Source organism: Rhinopithecus bieti, unplaced genomic scaffold, assembly GCF_001698545.2.
Source record: "Rhinopithecus bieti isolate Rb0 unplaced genomic scaffold, ASM169854v2 scaffold_15572, whole genome shotgun sequence".
Taxonomy (NCBI): domain Eukaryota; kingdom Metazoa; phylum Chordata; class Mammalia; order Primates; family Cercopithecidae; genus Rhinopithecus; species Rhinopithecus bieti.
Window position 1 is genome coordinate 1,427,408 of NW_016809536.1, and position 14,664 is coordinate 1,442,071.

General features: G+C 36.3%; 1 long non-coding RNA gene across 3 annotated transcripts in view; it reads right to left on the reverse strand.

The window, feature by feature from the left end:
- Nucleotides 1-14,664, reverse strand: part of LOC108540581 (uncharacterized) — a 108,165-nt gene that overhangs the window by 12,311 nt on the left and 81,190 nt on the right. For 2 of the 3 annotated variants that reach the window (XR_001888708.1, XR_001888710.1), the window contains 3 exons: nucleotides 11,089-11,244; nucleotides 7,774-7,944; nucleotides 6,731-6,839 (listed from right to left, as the gene is read on the reverse strand). This is a non-coding gene — a long non-coding RNA (uncharacterized LOC108540581). The remainder of the gene's footprint in view (nucleotides 1-6,730; nucleotides 6,840-7,773; nucleotides 7,945-11,088; nucleotides 11,245-14,664) is intronic. The other variant, XR_001888709.1, reaches the window with a different exon arrangement.

Below are 14,664 nucleotides of genomic sequence, written 5' to 3' on the forward strand. Positions count from 1 at the left end.
GGAAGGAAGGAAGGAAGGAAGAAAGGAAGGAAGGAAGGAAGGAAGGAAGGAAGAGAGAGAGAGAAAGGACGGAGGGAGGGAAGGAGGGAGAGAAGGAAAGAAACAAACAGTTAAAAAAAAGTGTACCTTATTCCTTTAAAAGTCAGAATAATTTAAAACATGTAATTGATAATTGAAGGTATTCTCTGTAACCCTATAACACTCCAATACTACTTTGTTGTCAGTGTAACCAAGGGTGTATCCTGAAGCACTGAGGCCACCGATGACCCAGAGCCTTCCTATCAAAAATCCTTAACCCAATAACCCACGAATGGTCCAGATGCATTCAATCTGTAGTGGCAACTGCTTTGCTAAAAGAAGGAAGTAAAAAAAAATAATTTTTAGAGGTAACCTCAGTGTGAGCACATCTCACCAGTTCAGAAGTATCCTAAGGAAAAAAAAAGGATGCTTTAACATTAACCACTGAAAATTCCCTTAACCTGGAAGTTTTTCTAACAGAGCATCTAAATCTTAATTACCATACGAAGATTCAACCAGACCTAGGAGGAACTCCCTTCAGGACAGGACTACTGATGTTTCCTCCCAAATAACTGAAGGAAAAAATAAACCATCTATACCAATTCTAAGTTAATTTGGACAAAACAAAGTCTTATTAATAGCAAAGGATAATTAAAATCCCAAACTTGCAAGGTTTTCAACAAAAGTAAAGTTTGCTAAAAGTTAACAGTGTAACATGTATTATAGTAACTTCCAGTCTTGTGGCCTTAGACAATCTAGTCCACAGACATAAAGGAAGTTCGCTTTGGAAGAGAATGGTTGTTATCTCCGAGAAAAAAGGGGAAAAAAGGTGGAGGGGCAACATTTATGTAAAAAGAGTGTTATATGGTAAATTCTTGTCCTGAAATAAATTAACAGGTTGTTTAAAGAAAGAAATGTTTGTAATAAGTCAGAAAGTTGAGGCATGTCAAAGAATTGTCTGTGAAAGTCGTGAAAGAGAAAAATGTTATAAAAAAAGGAATTTATGCAAGAAATGTTGTATTATTTGAAAGTAACTAGACATCCTGAATGTAAAACTATTGAAAAAAACAGTTTATGTGCAAGATGTATAAGGAAAGTAAAACATACCTTTGGTAAAAGGATTATAAGGAGGCATAAGAATGTAAATTTTTACTTACATTAAAAGGTTAAAAAAATTAACTGTTTTGAAGGTTTAAGCAAGTTTTAAAACATTAATTGTAAAGGAAATTCTGTGTGTAAACATATTAGCTAAAGTTAAAGGAGTATCATCCAGTTTTTCTGTGAATTGGACATTAACATAAAAACACAACAGGTTTTTCTTAAAGCACTAACTTGCTCTTTAACAAAGATTATAAAAGGTTAAAAAGAGTCTATAAAAGTCTTACCTTATGGTCCAACGTTAAAAATTCAATAAATATGTATACAAAGTTTTATTACTACTAAGTTTAACATTAATGACACACTAATATACAGGTAAAATTTAGCTTATCTGGTATAAAATCACATGGGAAGCATTGTCAAATATAAAATGGTAGTTGGCTTCTTTGATCTAAAACTAATAAAATAGGTGCTAAAAGAAATTTCTCAGTAGAAAGGCACCAAGGACTATAAAGTCCACACTGATGTCCCCACATTTAAAATAAAAGGTCAATTTCTTAGAAATTACATACTTGGTTTATCTTCCACTGTCCTTTCCCTCAAAACTAAAATTATTTTAGCACATGTACCACCCCTAGAATTTCTGGTAAACCAGAACCAGCCTGAAGATCACATTCTCATCAAAGGATGAAAAGAAAGGAAACTCTGTCCAGCCTAGGAAGGACCCTACCTTGTGCTGCTAACCACCAAGACTGCTGTTCATACAGTGAAAAAAGGATGAACTCATCACAACTGAGTCAAGAAAGAGACACCCCCTTCCAGAGCCATAGGCCATAGTCCTAGGGGAAAACCCTACCAAACTAAAGCTAAGAAAAATTTAACTCTTTCATCTATTCTATTACTCTTTCTTCTTTCCTTGCTCTATTGCTGACCAACTAGCTATTAACATAACCAAGTAAACTTTGCCTCAAACTATTGCATTTTATGCCTTGTTATACCTTGTGGGGACTTGCCAAGTCAAAGACAGCTCTCTACTTCAGAAAATTACCTCTGTCCCTCCTGACTCTCCTCAGACTGGGCATTAGTAAATTAGGACCATTTAATCCAGGGAAATTTCGATAAAGACTCCAGTGTCAACCAGGAGTCTTGCTCCCCAATGTAGCGCTTTTATGCCATAGTTTGTCTAACATTCTGTGGACCACTAAAGAGGAAGGATGGACTGCTTCAACCTGTTTTTGTAATTTCCTAAAATCATACATTCATTTTACTAGAGGATTATAGAAGTTAAATACTTAAAACAAAGTTTGGCAATTAAGACAGGATACCAGGATGCAAATGCTTGATTGGAATGGTTCAAATATTCCATCTGCATGTTAAACAAAAGCAATTGTTATGTTTGTGCACATGCCAGAGGCCCAGATTGACCCCTTTCCACTAAGGTGGTCCTCCAGTAGACCAGGTGTGGGCTGCATGGCAGCTATGTTCCAGGATTCTACAACCTGGAGTAGTAAGTCATGCCAAGCTCTCTCTGCTATATCCCAAAGTCCGGCACCCTGCGGGTCAGCCCCCGAGGGCCATCCACCCTCCATCTCCCAATGCTAAGTTCACTTCGTGTGTCTTATGAAAGGGAGGAAACTTAGCGTTCCTTGGAGACCTGAAAGGATGCAGTGAGCTTAAGAATTTTCAAGAGCTTATCAATCAGTCAGCCCTTGTTCATCCCTGAGTGGATGTGTGGTGGTATTGTGGTAGACCTTTACTGGGCACTCTGCCAAATAACTGGAATGGCACTTGTACTTTAGTCCAATTGGCTATCCCTTTCAACCTAGCATTCCATCAACCAGAAGGAGAAAAAATAAGACATCATAAAGTTAGAGAAGTCCCTTATGGGTTTCTCAACTCTCACACCTATTTAGATGCAATTGGAGTCCCATGGGGAATACCAGATCAATTTAAAGCTTGAAATCAAATAGCTGCAGTATTTGAGTCAATATTTTGGTGGGTGACACTTAATAAAAATGTAAATTGGATAAATTACATCTATTACAACCAACAGCAACAAGCTTTTCATAAGTTAAAAAGAAAAACTCATGTTGGCCCCAACCCTGGGGCACCTGACCTGACAAAATCCTTTACACTCTAAGTGTCAGAAAAAGAAAACATGGTATTTGGAGTTTTAATGCAGACCGTGGGGCCCTGGCCAAGGCCAGTGGCTTATCTCTCAAAACAACTAGACCAAAGGTTTAGAGTTTCCAAAGGCTGGCCCCCTTTTCTAAGGGCCCTGGCAGCAATGGTCCTGTTAGCACAAGAAGCAGATAAACTAACCCTTGGGCAAAACCTGAATATAAAGGCCCCTCATGCTGTGGTAACTTTGATGAATACTAAAGGAAATCATTGGCTAACAAATGCTAGATTAACTAAGTACCAAGACTTGCTATATGAAAATCCCCACATAATCATTGAAGTTTGCAACACCCTAAACTCTGCAAACTTGCTCCCAGTATCAGAGAGCCCAGCTGAACATCACTGTGTAGAGGTGTTGGTTTCAGTTTATTCTAGTGGGCCAAACCTCTGAGACCATCCTTTAACATCAGTAGACTCTGAGCTGTATGTGGGTGGGAGCAACTTTGTTAATCCCTGCAAAGTGACTCTGAAGAAGGTGACAAGCCCTGCTCCAGTCAACCCCAGAAGCTGACCGGTCCATGCACAGCTGAAGCATGAGAAAACTCATCATGGGACTCATTTTCCTTAAAATTTGGACTTATACAGTAAGGGCTTCAACTGACCTTCCTCAGACTGAGGACTATTCCTAGTATACATATCAAGTCACCGAGGTAGGACAAAAAGTTGCTACAGTCCTATTATTTTATGGTTATTAGAAGTGTACTGGGACTCTAAAAAGAACTTGTTTGTATAATGCTATTCTCTACAAGGTATGTAGCCCAGGAAATGACCTACCTGATATGTGTTATGACCCATCTGAGCCTCCCATGACCACAGTTTTTAAAATAAGATTAAGGACTGAGAATTGGTGGGGGCTCATAAATGATATGAGTAAACTATCAGTGAAAACAAAAGAAAAAGGGGTGCCCAAACAAGTCAGCTTGAAATTTGATGCCTGTGCTGTCATTAATAGCAATAAGTTAAGAATAGGATGTGGTTCTCTTAATTAGGAAAAAGGCTATATGGCAAAAAAAATAAGTACATTTGTCATAAATTAGGACTGTGTGGAAATGAATGTGGATACTGGTCTTGTGTCACTTAGACTACCTGGATAAAAAATGAAAAGGATCCTGTTCACCTTCAGAAAGGGAAAAGTGGCCCTTTCTGTACCAGTGGTCAGTGTAACCCCTTAGAACTAGTAATAACCAACCCCTTGATCTTCGCTGGGAAAAAGGGGAACGTGTAACCCTAGGAATTGAGGGGGCTGGATTGGATCCTCGAGTAAATATCGTGGTTTGAGGAAAAGTTTATAAACGCTCTCCTGAGCCGGTATTTCAAACCTTCTATGATGAACTGAATGTGCCAGTACCAGAAATTCCAGGAAAACAAGAAATTTGTTTTTGTAATTAGCTGAGCATGTAGCCTAGTCTCTCAATGTCACTTCATGTTATGTATGTGAAGGAACTGTAATGGGAGATCAATGGCCATGGGAAGCCCGAGAATTAGTACCTACAGACCCAGTTCCTGATGAATTCCTGGTTCAAAAGAATCACCCTGATCACTTCTAGGTCCTAAAAGCTTCAATCATCAGACAATACTGTATAGCAAGAGTGGGGAAGGACTTCACCCTTCCTGTGGGAAGACTCAGTTGCCTTGAACAAAACTGTATAATAATACTACAAAAACAGCCACCTAGTTGAGTTCAAATCAGACTAAGAAAAATCCATTTAGTAAATTCCCAAAGTTGCAAACTGTGTGGCCCCACCTGGAGTCCCAGCAGGATTGGACAGCCCCCACTGAATTATACTGTATATGTGGGCATAGAACTTATGCCAAATTACCTGACCAGTGGACAGGTAGTTGTGTTATTGGCACTATTAAACCATCTTTCTTCCTACTGCCCATAAAAACAGGTGAACTCCTGGGCTTCCCTGTCTATGCTTCCCACAAAAAGAGAAGCATAACTCTAGGAAATTGGAAAGATCATGAATGGCCCCCTGAGAGAATCATACAATATTGTGGGCCTGCTACTTGGGCACAAGNAATTAGTACCTACAGACCCAGTTCCTGATGAATTCCTGGTCAAAAGAATCACCCTGATCACTTCTAGGTCCTAAAAGCTTCAATCATCAGACAATACTGTATAGCAAGAGTGGGGAAGGACTTCACCCTTCCTGTGGGAAGACTCAGTTGCCTTGAACAAAACTGTATAATAATACTACAAAACAGCCACCTAGTTGAGTTCAAATCAGACTAAGAAAATCCATTTAGTAAATTCCCAAAGTTGCAAACTGTGTGGCCCCACCTGGAGTCCCAGCAGGATTGGACAGCCCCACTGAATTATACTGTATATGTGGGCATAGAACTTATGCCAAATTACCTGACCAGTGGACAGGTAGTTGTGTTATTGGCACTATTAAACCATCTTTCTTCCTACTGCCCATAAATACAGGTGAACTCCTGGACTTCCCTGTCTATGCTTCCCACAAAAGAGAAGCATAACTATAGGAAATTGGAAAGATCATGAATGGCCCCCTGAGAGAATCATACAATATTGTGGGCCTGCTACTTGGGCACAAGACGGCTCGTAGGGATACCCAACCCCCATTTACATGATCAACTGAATCATACAGTTACAAACTGTCTTAGAAATAATCATGAATAAAACCGGCAGAGCCTTGACTACTCTGGCCCAGCAAGAAACTCAGATGAGAAATGCTATCTATCAAAATAGATTGGCTCTCGACTACTTGCTAGCAGTTAAAGGAGGGTTCTGTGGGAAATGTAACCATACTAATTTCTGTCTACACATAGATGATCAAGGGCAAGTTGTTGAAAACATAGTTAGAGATATGACAAAACTAGCACAAGGATTCCAGCGCTAGGAGGATTTAAAACTCTTATAATAGGAGTTATAATAGTAATAGGAACCTGCTTACTGCTCCCTTGTTTGCTACCTGTGCTTCTTCAAATGATAAGAAGCTTCATCGCTACTTTAGTTCACCAAAATGCTTCAGTACAAGTGTACTATATGAATCATTATTGATCTGTCTTGCAAGAAGACATGGGTAGCAAGAATGAAACTGAAAACTCCCACTACTGAGTGAGATTCTTAAAGTGGGGGAATAAGGGAGGAAATCACCCCTTATATTGTCTTATGCCCAATTTCTGCCTCCAAAGAAAGAAGAAGTAAAAGCTAAAAGGCAGAAATGAAATGCACAAGCAGACAGCCTGGCGCCACACCCTGGGACTGGTAGTTAAAGATCCACCCCTGACCTAATTGGTTATTTGCATAAGAAAAACACTGTGAGGATCCCTGTCCTGTTCTGTTCCCTTCTAATTACCAGTGCATGAAACCCCCAGTCACATACCCCCGCTTGCTCAATGGATCACGACCCTCTCACGTGGACCCCCTTAGAGTCACGAGCCCTTAAAAGGGACAGAAATTGCTCACCTGGGGAGCTCGGCTGTTGTAGATGTGAGTCTTGCCGAAGCTCCTGGCCGAATAAAGCCCTTCCTTCTTTAACTCAGTGTCTGAGGGGTTTTGTCTGCGGCTTGTCCTGCTGCACAAGATTAAAATTTTAGAGTCCATAATACAATGTCTAGCACAAACCAAGGACTGAATAAATATAGGTTAATTTTGCTGTCCATGATCTAAAGTAGCTCTGTGATAGTTACTTTAGATAACAACTTTTCTGCATTAAAGGATACCTGGATAGCTGGTAAAGCATTATTTCTGGGTGCCTCTGTGAGAGTGTTTCCGGAAGGTGTGTGTGTGTGTGTGTGTGTGTGTGTGTGTGTGTGTGTGTGAATCGATATATCTATATCTTTCTATAGCCTATTAGTTTTGTCTCTCTGGAAAGCTAAGGCACATTCCACCAAGGCATAGGCCCAGAAACAAGCAACTACTTCATTTCCTCTACCTTCTCTTGGTTGAAGCTGCCACAAAGCCCTCTCAGATTCAAGAAAGAGGGGAAATAAACACTATATCTTAATAGGAGGAATGTCTATGTCTATACTATGGAAGGAACATAGAATCCCATCAATATTATATTTAAATGTATTTATATTACTCATATAGTTATTTTTGTTTTTATTTTGGAAATATATATAAATATAAATACATATATCATTATATACTATGTATACACTATATATATTGATATAGACATATATAGTGTATATATAGAGAGAGATATATATGGAATTTTGTTATTTTTAAGCAAAGATTTTCAGATTTTATATATGTATAAAATATGCTCCAAGTTAATAATCTACCTTTTATTATAGAAATATGATAAATTTATTTTTCCATATATATATCCATATATGTATAGATATAAAATCTGAAAATCTTTGCTTGAAAATAACAAAATTCCAACCCTAACAAGCTAAACTAAAGGTGGAATATGTTAAGACCGTTAACTAGGAAATATACAGTGGAGTCTGACTCCAGGCGTTGCTGCATCTAAAGGTCTCAAACTATGAAGCACTGACCTCTCCTTTTCTCTCTTCATCTCAGCTCTACTTTCCTCTGAATTGGTTCCATTCTTAGGTAAGTTCTCCAAGAAGCAACAAAATTGGTGTCCGCAGTTATAGGTTAAACTGTCCTTAGAGCTTGTAACCTCAAAAATGAAGTATAATTTCCCTCAGTCACTCATATGAATCCTGAGGAAGCAAACAAACAAACAAAAAACAAAACTGTGCTATAGCTTGAATTTTGTACTCTCTCTGGAGAATGGAACCAATTGACTGACAATAAAATAAAATAAAATAAAATAAAATTTATAATGAATGAAGTTTACTCAGCAAAAAAGAGGGCAGGTAGAAAGTAAGAAATATTCTCTACAATATGATAAAGGGGAAAAATAAACATACAATAGATTCTTAACCTTTCAGAAAACAAGTGATTAGCTATTCTAGTTGAGGTATTGGGAATGAAGGAAAAGAAGAACCTTCTAATTTATTATTACATATTTCTATTTTTAAAATTGTTTTACAGTATATGGGTACTAATATATTACTGTTATAATACATATATGAATACAAGAACTATAGGGTAGATGCAGGTCTGAAAAAAATATTGAATTTTCCTAGACAGGAAAGATATATCCTTCTTTCACTCTTTTCCTTAAAACATTTATTTTGGAAAACCTGTAATTGTAAATGCTTTCTCTGTCCCTTTAAGATATATGTAAATATATTTAAAAGCTAATTAGGCCTCCTGCTAGCTTTACAATCCAGGAATCTTTTTTGTCAAGGACCTGGGAACCAGCTCTCTGAAATGCAATCATCAAGTAAGACAATGCCTCCATCTTCAAGTCTCCCTGGGAGGGTAAGAATCTACCTTGAGCTGGTGCCTTGCTCCAAACTGGCAATCTATCTTCCATTACAGAAGTATCAGAAATTTATTTTTCCTTTAGATAAAGGCAATTAGCAAACATAGGTGGCTATCCCAACTACCAGGTGAATTTAGGATGAGCTATTTTTAACAAATTTTGCTATCAATTTATCTTACTTGTGGGCAAGTTATCATTTGAGAACACATATGATGAGCAGGTGATTTTTTTGACTATATGAACGAATGAGATGTCTTTATATTTTTGCAAATTCTTTAGCAGATTGCCTGTGTTGTACATCACAGGCTGATTTAATACCTATCCAATTAATTAAAACATAAAGTTGTCTTTCATTTGTGGAGTGATTTTCTGTGTTAGCAAAATATTTTGTTTTTAATTATATTTCCCCAACAGAACATTATTAAGAAAGTAAGCTAAAAAGAGTATGAGAAATACTACAGTGCAAAACAGCACTGTCCAGTAGACTCATAATGCTAGTCTCACTTATAATTTTAAATATTCTAGTAACCACAGTAAAAGTAAAAGAAAATATTTTGAAATTTGGTCTGTATTTTACACTTAAAGTACGTTTCAAATCAAATGTTTCTTGGAAAATAGTTGATCTGTATTTGGATTTTTTTAACATGTATAATTGGTAAAGTAGACTCATATAATCAAGTTGTTCCAAACATACTTAAAAATTATTCAGTAACTCAATGATTAGTTAAAAAATTAAATTTTAAAAAGTAGCACTTCATTTACAGTAGCACATGCTCAATATATATTTGTGGCTGGCTAGTGACTATCATATTGGACATGACAGATTCAAAATGTTAACACATGGTATTAGGAAAAGGAGACAGCATAAACATCAGAGTCCATGACATCGTCAATTAACAGTACTACAAGACTATAGACAAGCATGATCAGCAGTTCTGGAGCTGTCATTAGTTATTAATCTAACAACTGACCAGTTTTGAATTGTGAATGAAAAAAGACAGAACCCAAAGTGCTGCAGAGGAAGAACATGGAAATGCTGTGTAGAAGACCTTAAATGAGATTTTGGAGCACGTATAAGGTGCCCCCTTGGGATTCATATCACTAATTTGGGTAAAATTAGTACGGTCTCTGAGGAGAATTCTGAAGGTGCTTTAGAACCAGAGCTTCTATAAAGTGTTCTTTTTCTGTCTCTTTGTATTCAAAGCAGTGCAGCGTAATGACACTAATGTTAAAGAAACATTTCTTCGAGTGAGACCTAGTAGAAACTGTGGGGGCGTCTAAACCAAGAAAATAATATATGCACATACATCTGATCTTTCAAATAAATGTTAACATTAATAGTCTTGTGACGAGCTTACCATTTGCTTTTCTGAAAACAATTATTACCTGGAATATGTAAAACTAAAAAAAAAAGTACTGCAATAAAGAGTTTGGAAAAATGATGTAGTTTAAAGTGTACAGCAGTTTATAAATATAATGTTGTCTGAGGTATAATGGATTCAAAGAATAAACTACTAAGAAATAACTTCACAGTGCCTATATTCCGATTACATGAATTTGGGAAAATTGGCCTACATTAAGCTCAAAAGATTATGCTCAAAAGAGTTATCTACAGTTTTCTATTCATAGAAGAGAGACACTTACCTCATGTGTCTCATCAATGTTCAACTTATACTGATTTAAACTTGATAAAATAAAAACTTCAGCTGAATTAAATTTAAGGGAGTTTAACTGGGCAATGGAACCATTGGCGAATTGGGCAGGCCCCAGAATCACAGCAGATTCACAGACTCCAGTGCAGCCACGTGGTGGAGGAAGATTTATAGACAAAACAAGTGAAATGACATACAGAAATCGGAAGTGAGGTACAGAATGGCTGTATTGGTTACAGCTCGGCATTTGCCTTATTGGAATGCAGTTTGAACAGTCAGCAGTGTATGAATGGTGGAAGTATGGCCACTGGGATTGGCCAAGGCGTATTTATTGTTACTGGTGTATACTCCTATATCAGGTTTTCAGTCTTATCTACCTTTTAAGCTAGATTGCAGTTCCTCCACAATGACACAAAGATAGAAGTATGGAGTCCTTTTTAGGCCATATTTAGTTTGCTTTAACAAACTAAAGCATCAGTCAAGATAATTTCTTAGGCTTTGTGACCTCAGTTGATCTTCAAGACAACACATATAGAACAAAAGTATTCTGAGGTATATATGTCAAACTGAGGATAATATTCAGGAGATTGTGGTAGCAAGCACCCTGCTTACATCCACGGAGCACAGAATATTTCTCCAGCTGCAGCCCCACTTTTCCTTCAGCATCTGAGTCTCTGCCTGAGGGCCCTCTCTTGACCAGAAACTACTCTGCTCCCACATGCCAGATTGTAAATGCCTGGGAAATCGGTGCCCTGGGAATAGACCTGAATCTCACACCTCATGCAAAATAACTTTGAGTCATATATTCTATAATGACTCACTGATTTCCAAAGAGGAGTTAAGTTCCAGGTGCCAACAGTAGAAATGTGCTTGGTAATACGTCTTTTGTTGCCTTCCTTCTCCTTCCTTCTCATAGTCCCAATCCTCTACCAGTGTTCATCAATAAACAACTTGCTTCCGGAATGTTTTCTCGCAGTCTGTTTCAGAAGGAACACAAACTAAGACAGAGACACATTCAAAGATCTGAAAAGCTAAAGATTACATTTCTCTGGTCAATAAACTTTTATCAAATCCTAAAATAATAAGGATCTGTGACAAAAATAAAACTAGACACTTGATTAGTTAAGCAAAATGTTGGGTTTTGTTTAAAATATCAGGTTAAAGTTATTGTTCCTGTGTTAAATAATTGTTAATTCAAAATAAAGGCCTTTAAAAACTTTCTATATGAATTTATTAGGCAATAACTGATATCTCATATACATAATACAAATGATATTTGGATATTTTAAATAATCAGAGGTATATATGTGTTCCACATGATTATAGTGCGAAATATTTCTTAACTCAATAAATCAAATTCATTTCTTTTGCTTAGAATGCAAACTATTATGACCAGCATGAGGTCTAAAGGGAGAAAATAAAAAGATATTAAACTTTATATATTATTATTTATTTTCCTTTTCTCAAAAAACATGTAAAAACACTATAGAACAGTATTTTTTCTTGATATATGATATATCACAGTTTAAAATAAAAACAAGCTAATGTTTTTGAGATATTTATATTATAATGAATGCAAAAGGTAACTCCTAAGAAAATAATTGTGCATACAATATTTCATAAGAAGTGTTAGAAGGTATAAGAATTCACTGGAGGTTTGTAAGCAGGAATGATAAATCTATGCTTAGTTTCCAATTTAAAAAGACCCACACCATGAGTCACAGAGATCATGAAATTTTAGAACACTAAACACAAAGTAAAGAACATAATAGTCGTTAGAGAGAAAAATTATTTGAATTTCTGCAGTCGAAAATCAGGAGCATTGGAAATTATAATCAAAATATCTAGAAAAAGGTGATTTAAAATTTGAGAAACCAATAATTGAATGTGATGTATATTAAACTAAACTACAAATAAAACATTTGCATAGATATTTTGATTAATTTCTTAAGAAAACAATATTGTCTATTCACTTATTCTCGAGTATCTCTGGAAGATTTGCTCCATCCAAATGAAAGAAAGAGATGGAGATCTAGGAAACAAGGGCTGTAACTCCAGCAAAAGAAGAAAATTCTGTATATACATATATACAGAGAGAAAGAGAGAGAGAGAGAGAGACATAATTCCGTAGGTGATGATAAATTGGTAAGAATGTATGATAAATAGAAGAAGCAGACTTTTGGATTAACGCCTTCAATTTAGAGTACAACTACTTAGACAGCTCTCAGACTGTACCAGAGTACTGACCCAGGATTTCCAGGATTCCTTTTTTGTTTGTTTGTTTGTTTGATGGAGTTTATCTCTTGTTTCCCAGGCTGGAGTGCAATGGCATGATCTTGTCTCACTGCAACCTCTGTCTCCTGCTTCAAGCGATTCTCCTGCCTCAGCCTCCTGAGTAGCTGGGATTATAGGCCTGCACTACCACACCCGGCTAATTTTGTTTTTTTAGTAGAGACAGAGTTTCACCATGTTAGTCAGGCTGGTCTCGAACTTCTGACCTCGACCTCCCAAAGTGCTGGGATTATAGGCATGAGCAACTGCGCCTGGTCTTTCCAGGATTATTAATGAATAACTTCATGAAATTGGATTCAAGTAGCATTAATTACATAGACTAAAATAAATGATAATGTAACACTAATTGTGCTATTAGTATTTAGCATAATGTGTATTTTTCTAAATGTATACTTTTCTAAATATTTTAAGTGAATGTTATATATAAATGCCAAAAGTTGGCATAACAATTATTTAACCCATCAAAATAAACTGATTTGAGGTGTACATATACACACACACACACNTATTTATTTTCCTTTTCTCAAAAAACATGTAAAACACTATAGAACAGTATTTTTTCTTGATATATGATATATCACAGTTTAAAATAAAACAAGCTAATGTTTTGAGATATTTATATTATAATGAATGCAAAAGGTAACTCCTAAGAAAATAATTGTGCATACAATATTTCACAAGAAGTGTTAGAAGGTATAAGAATTCACTGGAGGTTTGTAAGCAGGAATGATAAATCTATGCTTAGTTTCCAATTTAAAAGACCCACACCATGAGTCACAGAGATCATGAAATTTTAGAACACTAAACACAAAGTAAAGAACATAATAGTCGTTAGAGAGAAAATTATTTGAATTTCTGCAGTCGAAAATCAGGAGCATTGGAAATTATAATCAAAATATCTAGAAAAGGTGATTTAAAATTTGAGAAACCAATAATTGAATGTGATGTATATTAAACTAAACTACAAATAAAACATTTGCATAGATATTTTGATTAATTTCTTAAGAAAACAATATTGTCTATTCACTTATTCTCGAGTATCTCTGGAAGATTTGCTCCATCCAAATGAAAGAAAGAGATGGAGATCTAGGAAACAAGGGCTGTAACTCCAGCAAAAGAAGAAAATTCTGTATATACATATATACAGAGAGAAAGAGAGAGAGAGAGAGAGACATAATTCCGTAGGTGATGATAAATTGGTAAGAATGTATGATAAATAGAAGAAGCAGACTTTTGGATTAACGCCTTCAATTTAGAGTACAACTACTTAGACAGCTCTCAGACTGTACCAGAGTACTGACCCAGGATTTCCAGGATTCCTTTTTTGTTTGTTTGTTTGTTTGATGGAGTTTATCTCTTGTTTCCCAGGCTGGAGTGCAATGGCATGATCTTGTCTCACTGCAACCTCTGTCTCCTGCTTCAAGCGATTCTCCTGCCTCAGCCTCCTGAGTAGCTGGGATTATAGGCCTGCACTACCACACCCGGCTAATTTTGTTTTTTTAGTAGAGACAGAGTTTCACCATGTTAGTCAGGCTGGTCTCGAACTTCTGACCTCGACCTCCCAAAGTGCTGGGATTATAGGCATGAGCAACTGCGCCTGGTCTTTCCAGGATTCTTAATGAATAACTTCATGAAATTGGATTCAAGTAGCATTAATTACATAGACTAAAATAAATGATAATGTAACACTAATTGTGCTATTAGTATTTAGCATAATGTGTATTTTCTAAATGTATACTTTTCTAAATATTTTAAGTGAATGTTATATATAAATGCCAAAAGTTGGCATAACAATTATTTAACCCATCAAAATAAACTGATTTGAGGTGTACATATACACACACACACACACACACACGTGATTGTGTGGGTGTGTAATGATTTTCTCAAATTCAAACATATGTATCCACATGTACCTGTATATATATGTACAAATATGTGTTCCTGTTTGTATTAATATACACATATCACCTATACATGCTGCATCTAAACACAGAAACACACGAATTGTACAGACTTGTCCCAACACCCATCAGTGGGGAGACATACAAGAACAGATTCTTCATGAACTTATGCAAAAACTTATTTTATTGTATAAAGTGAAA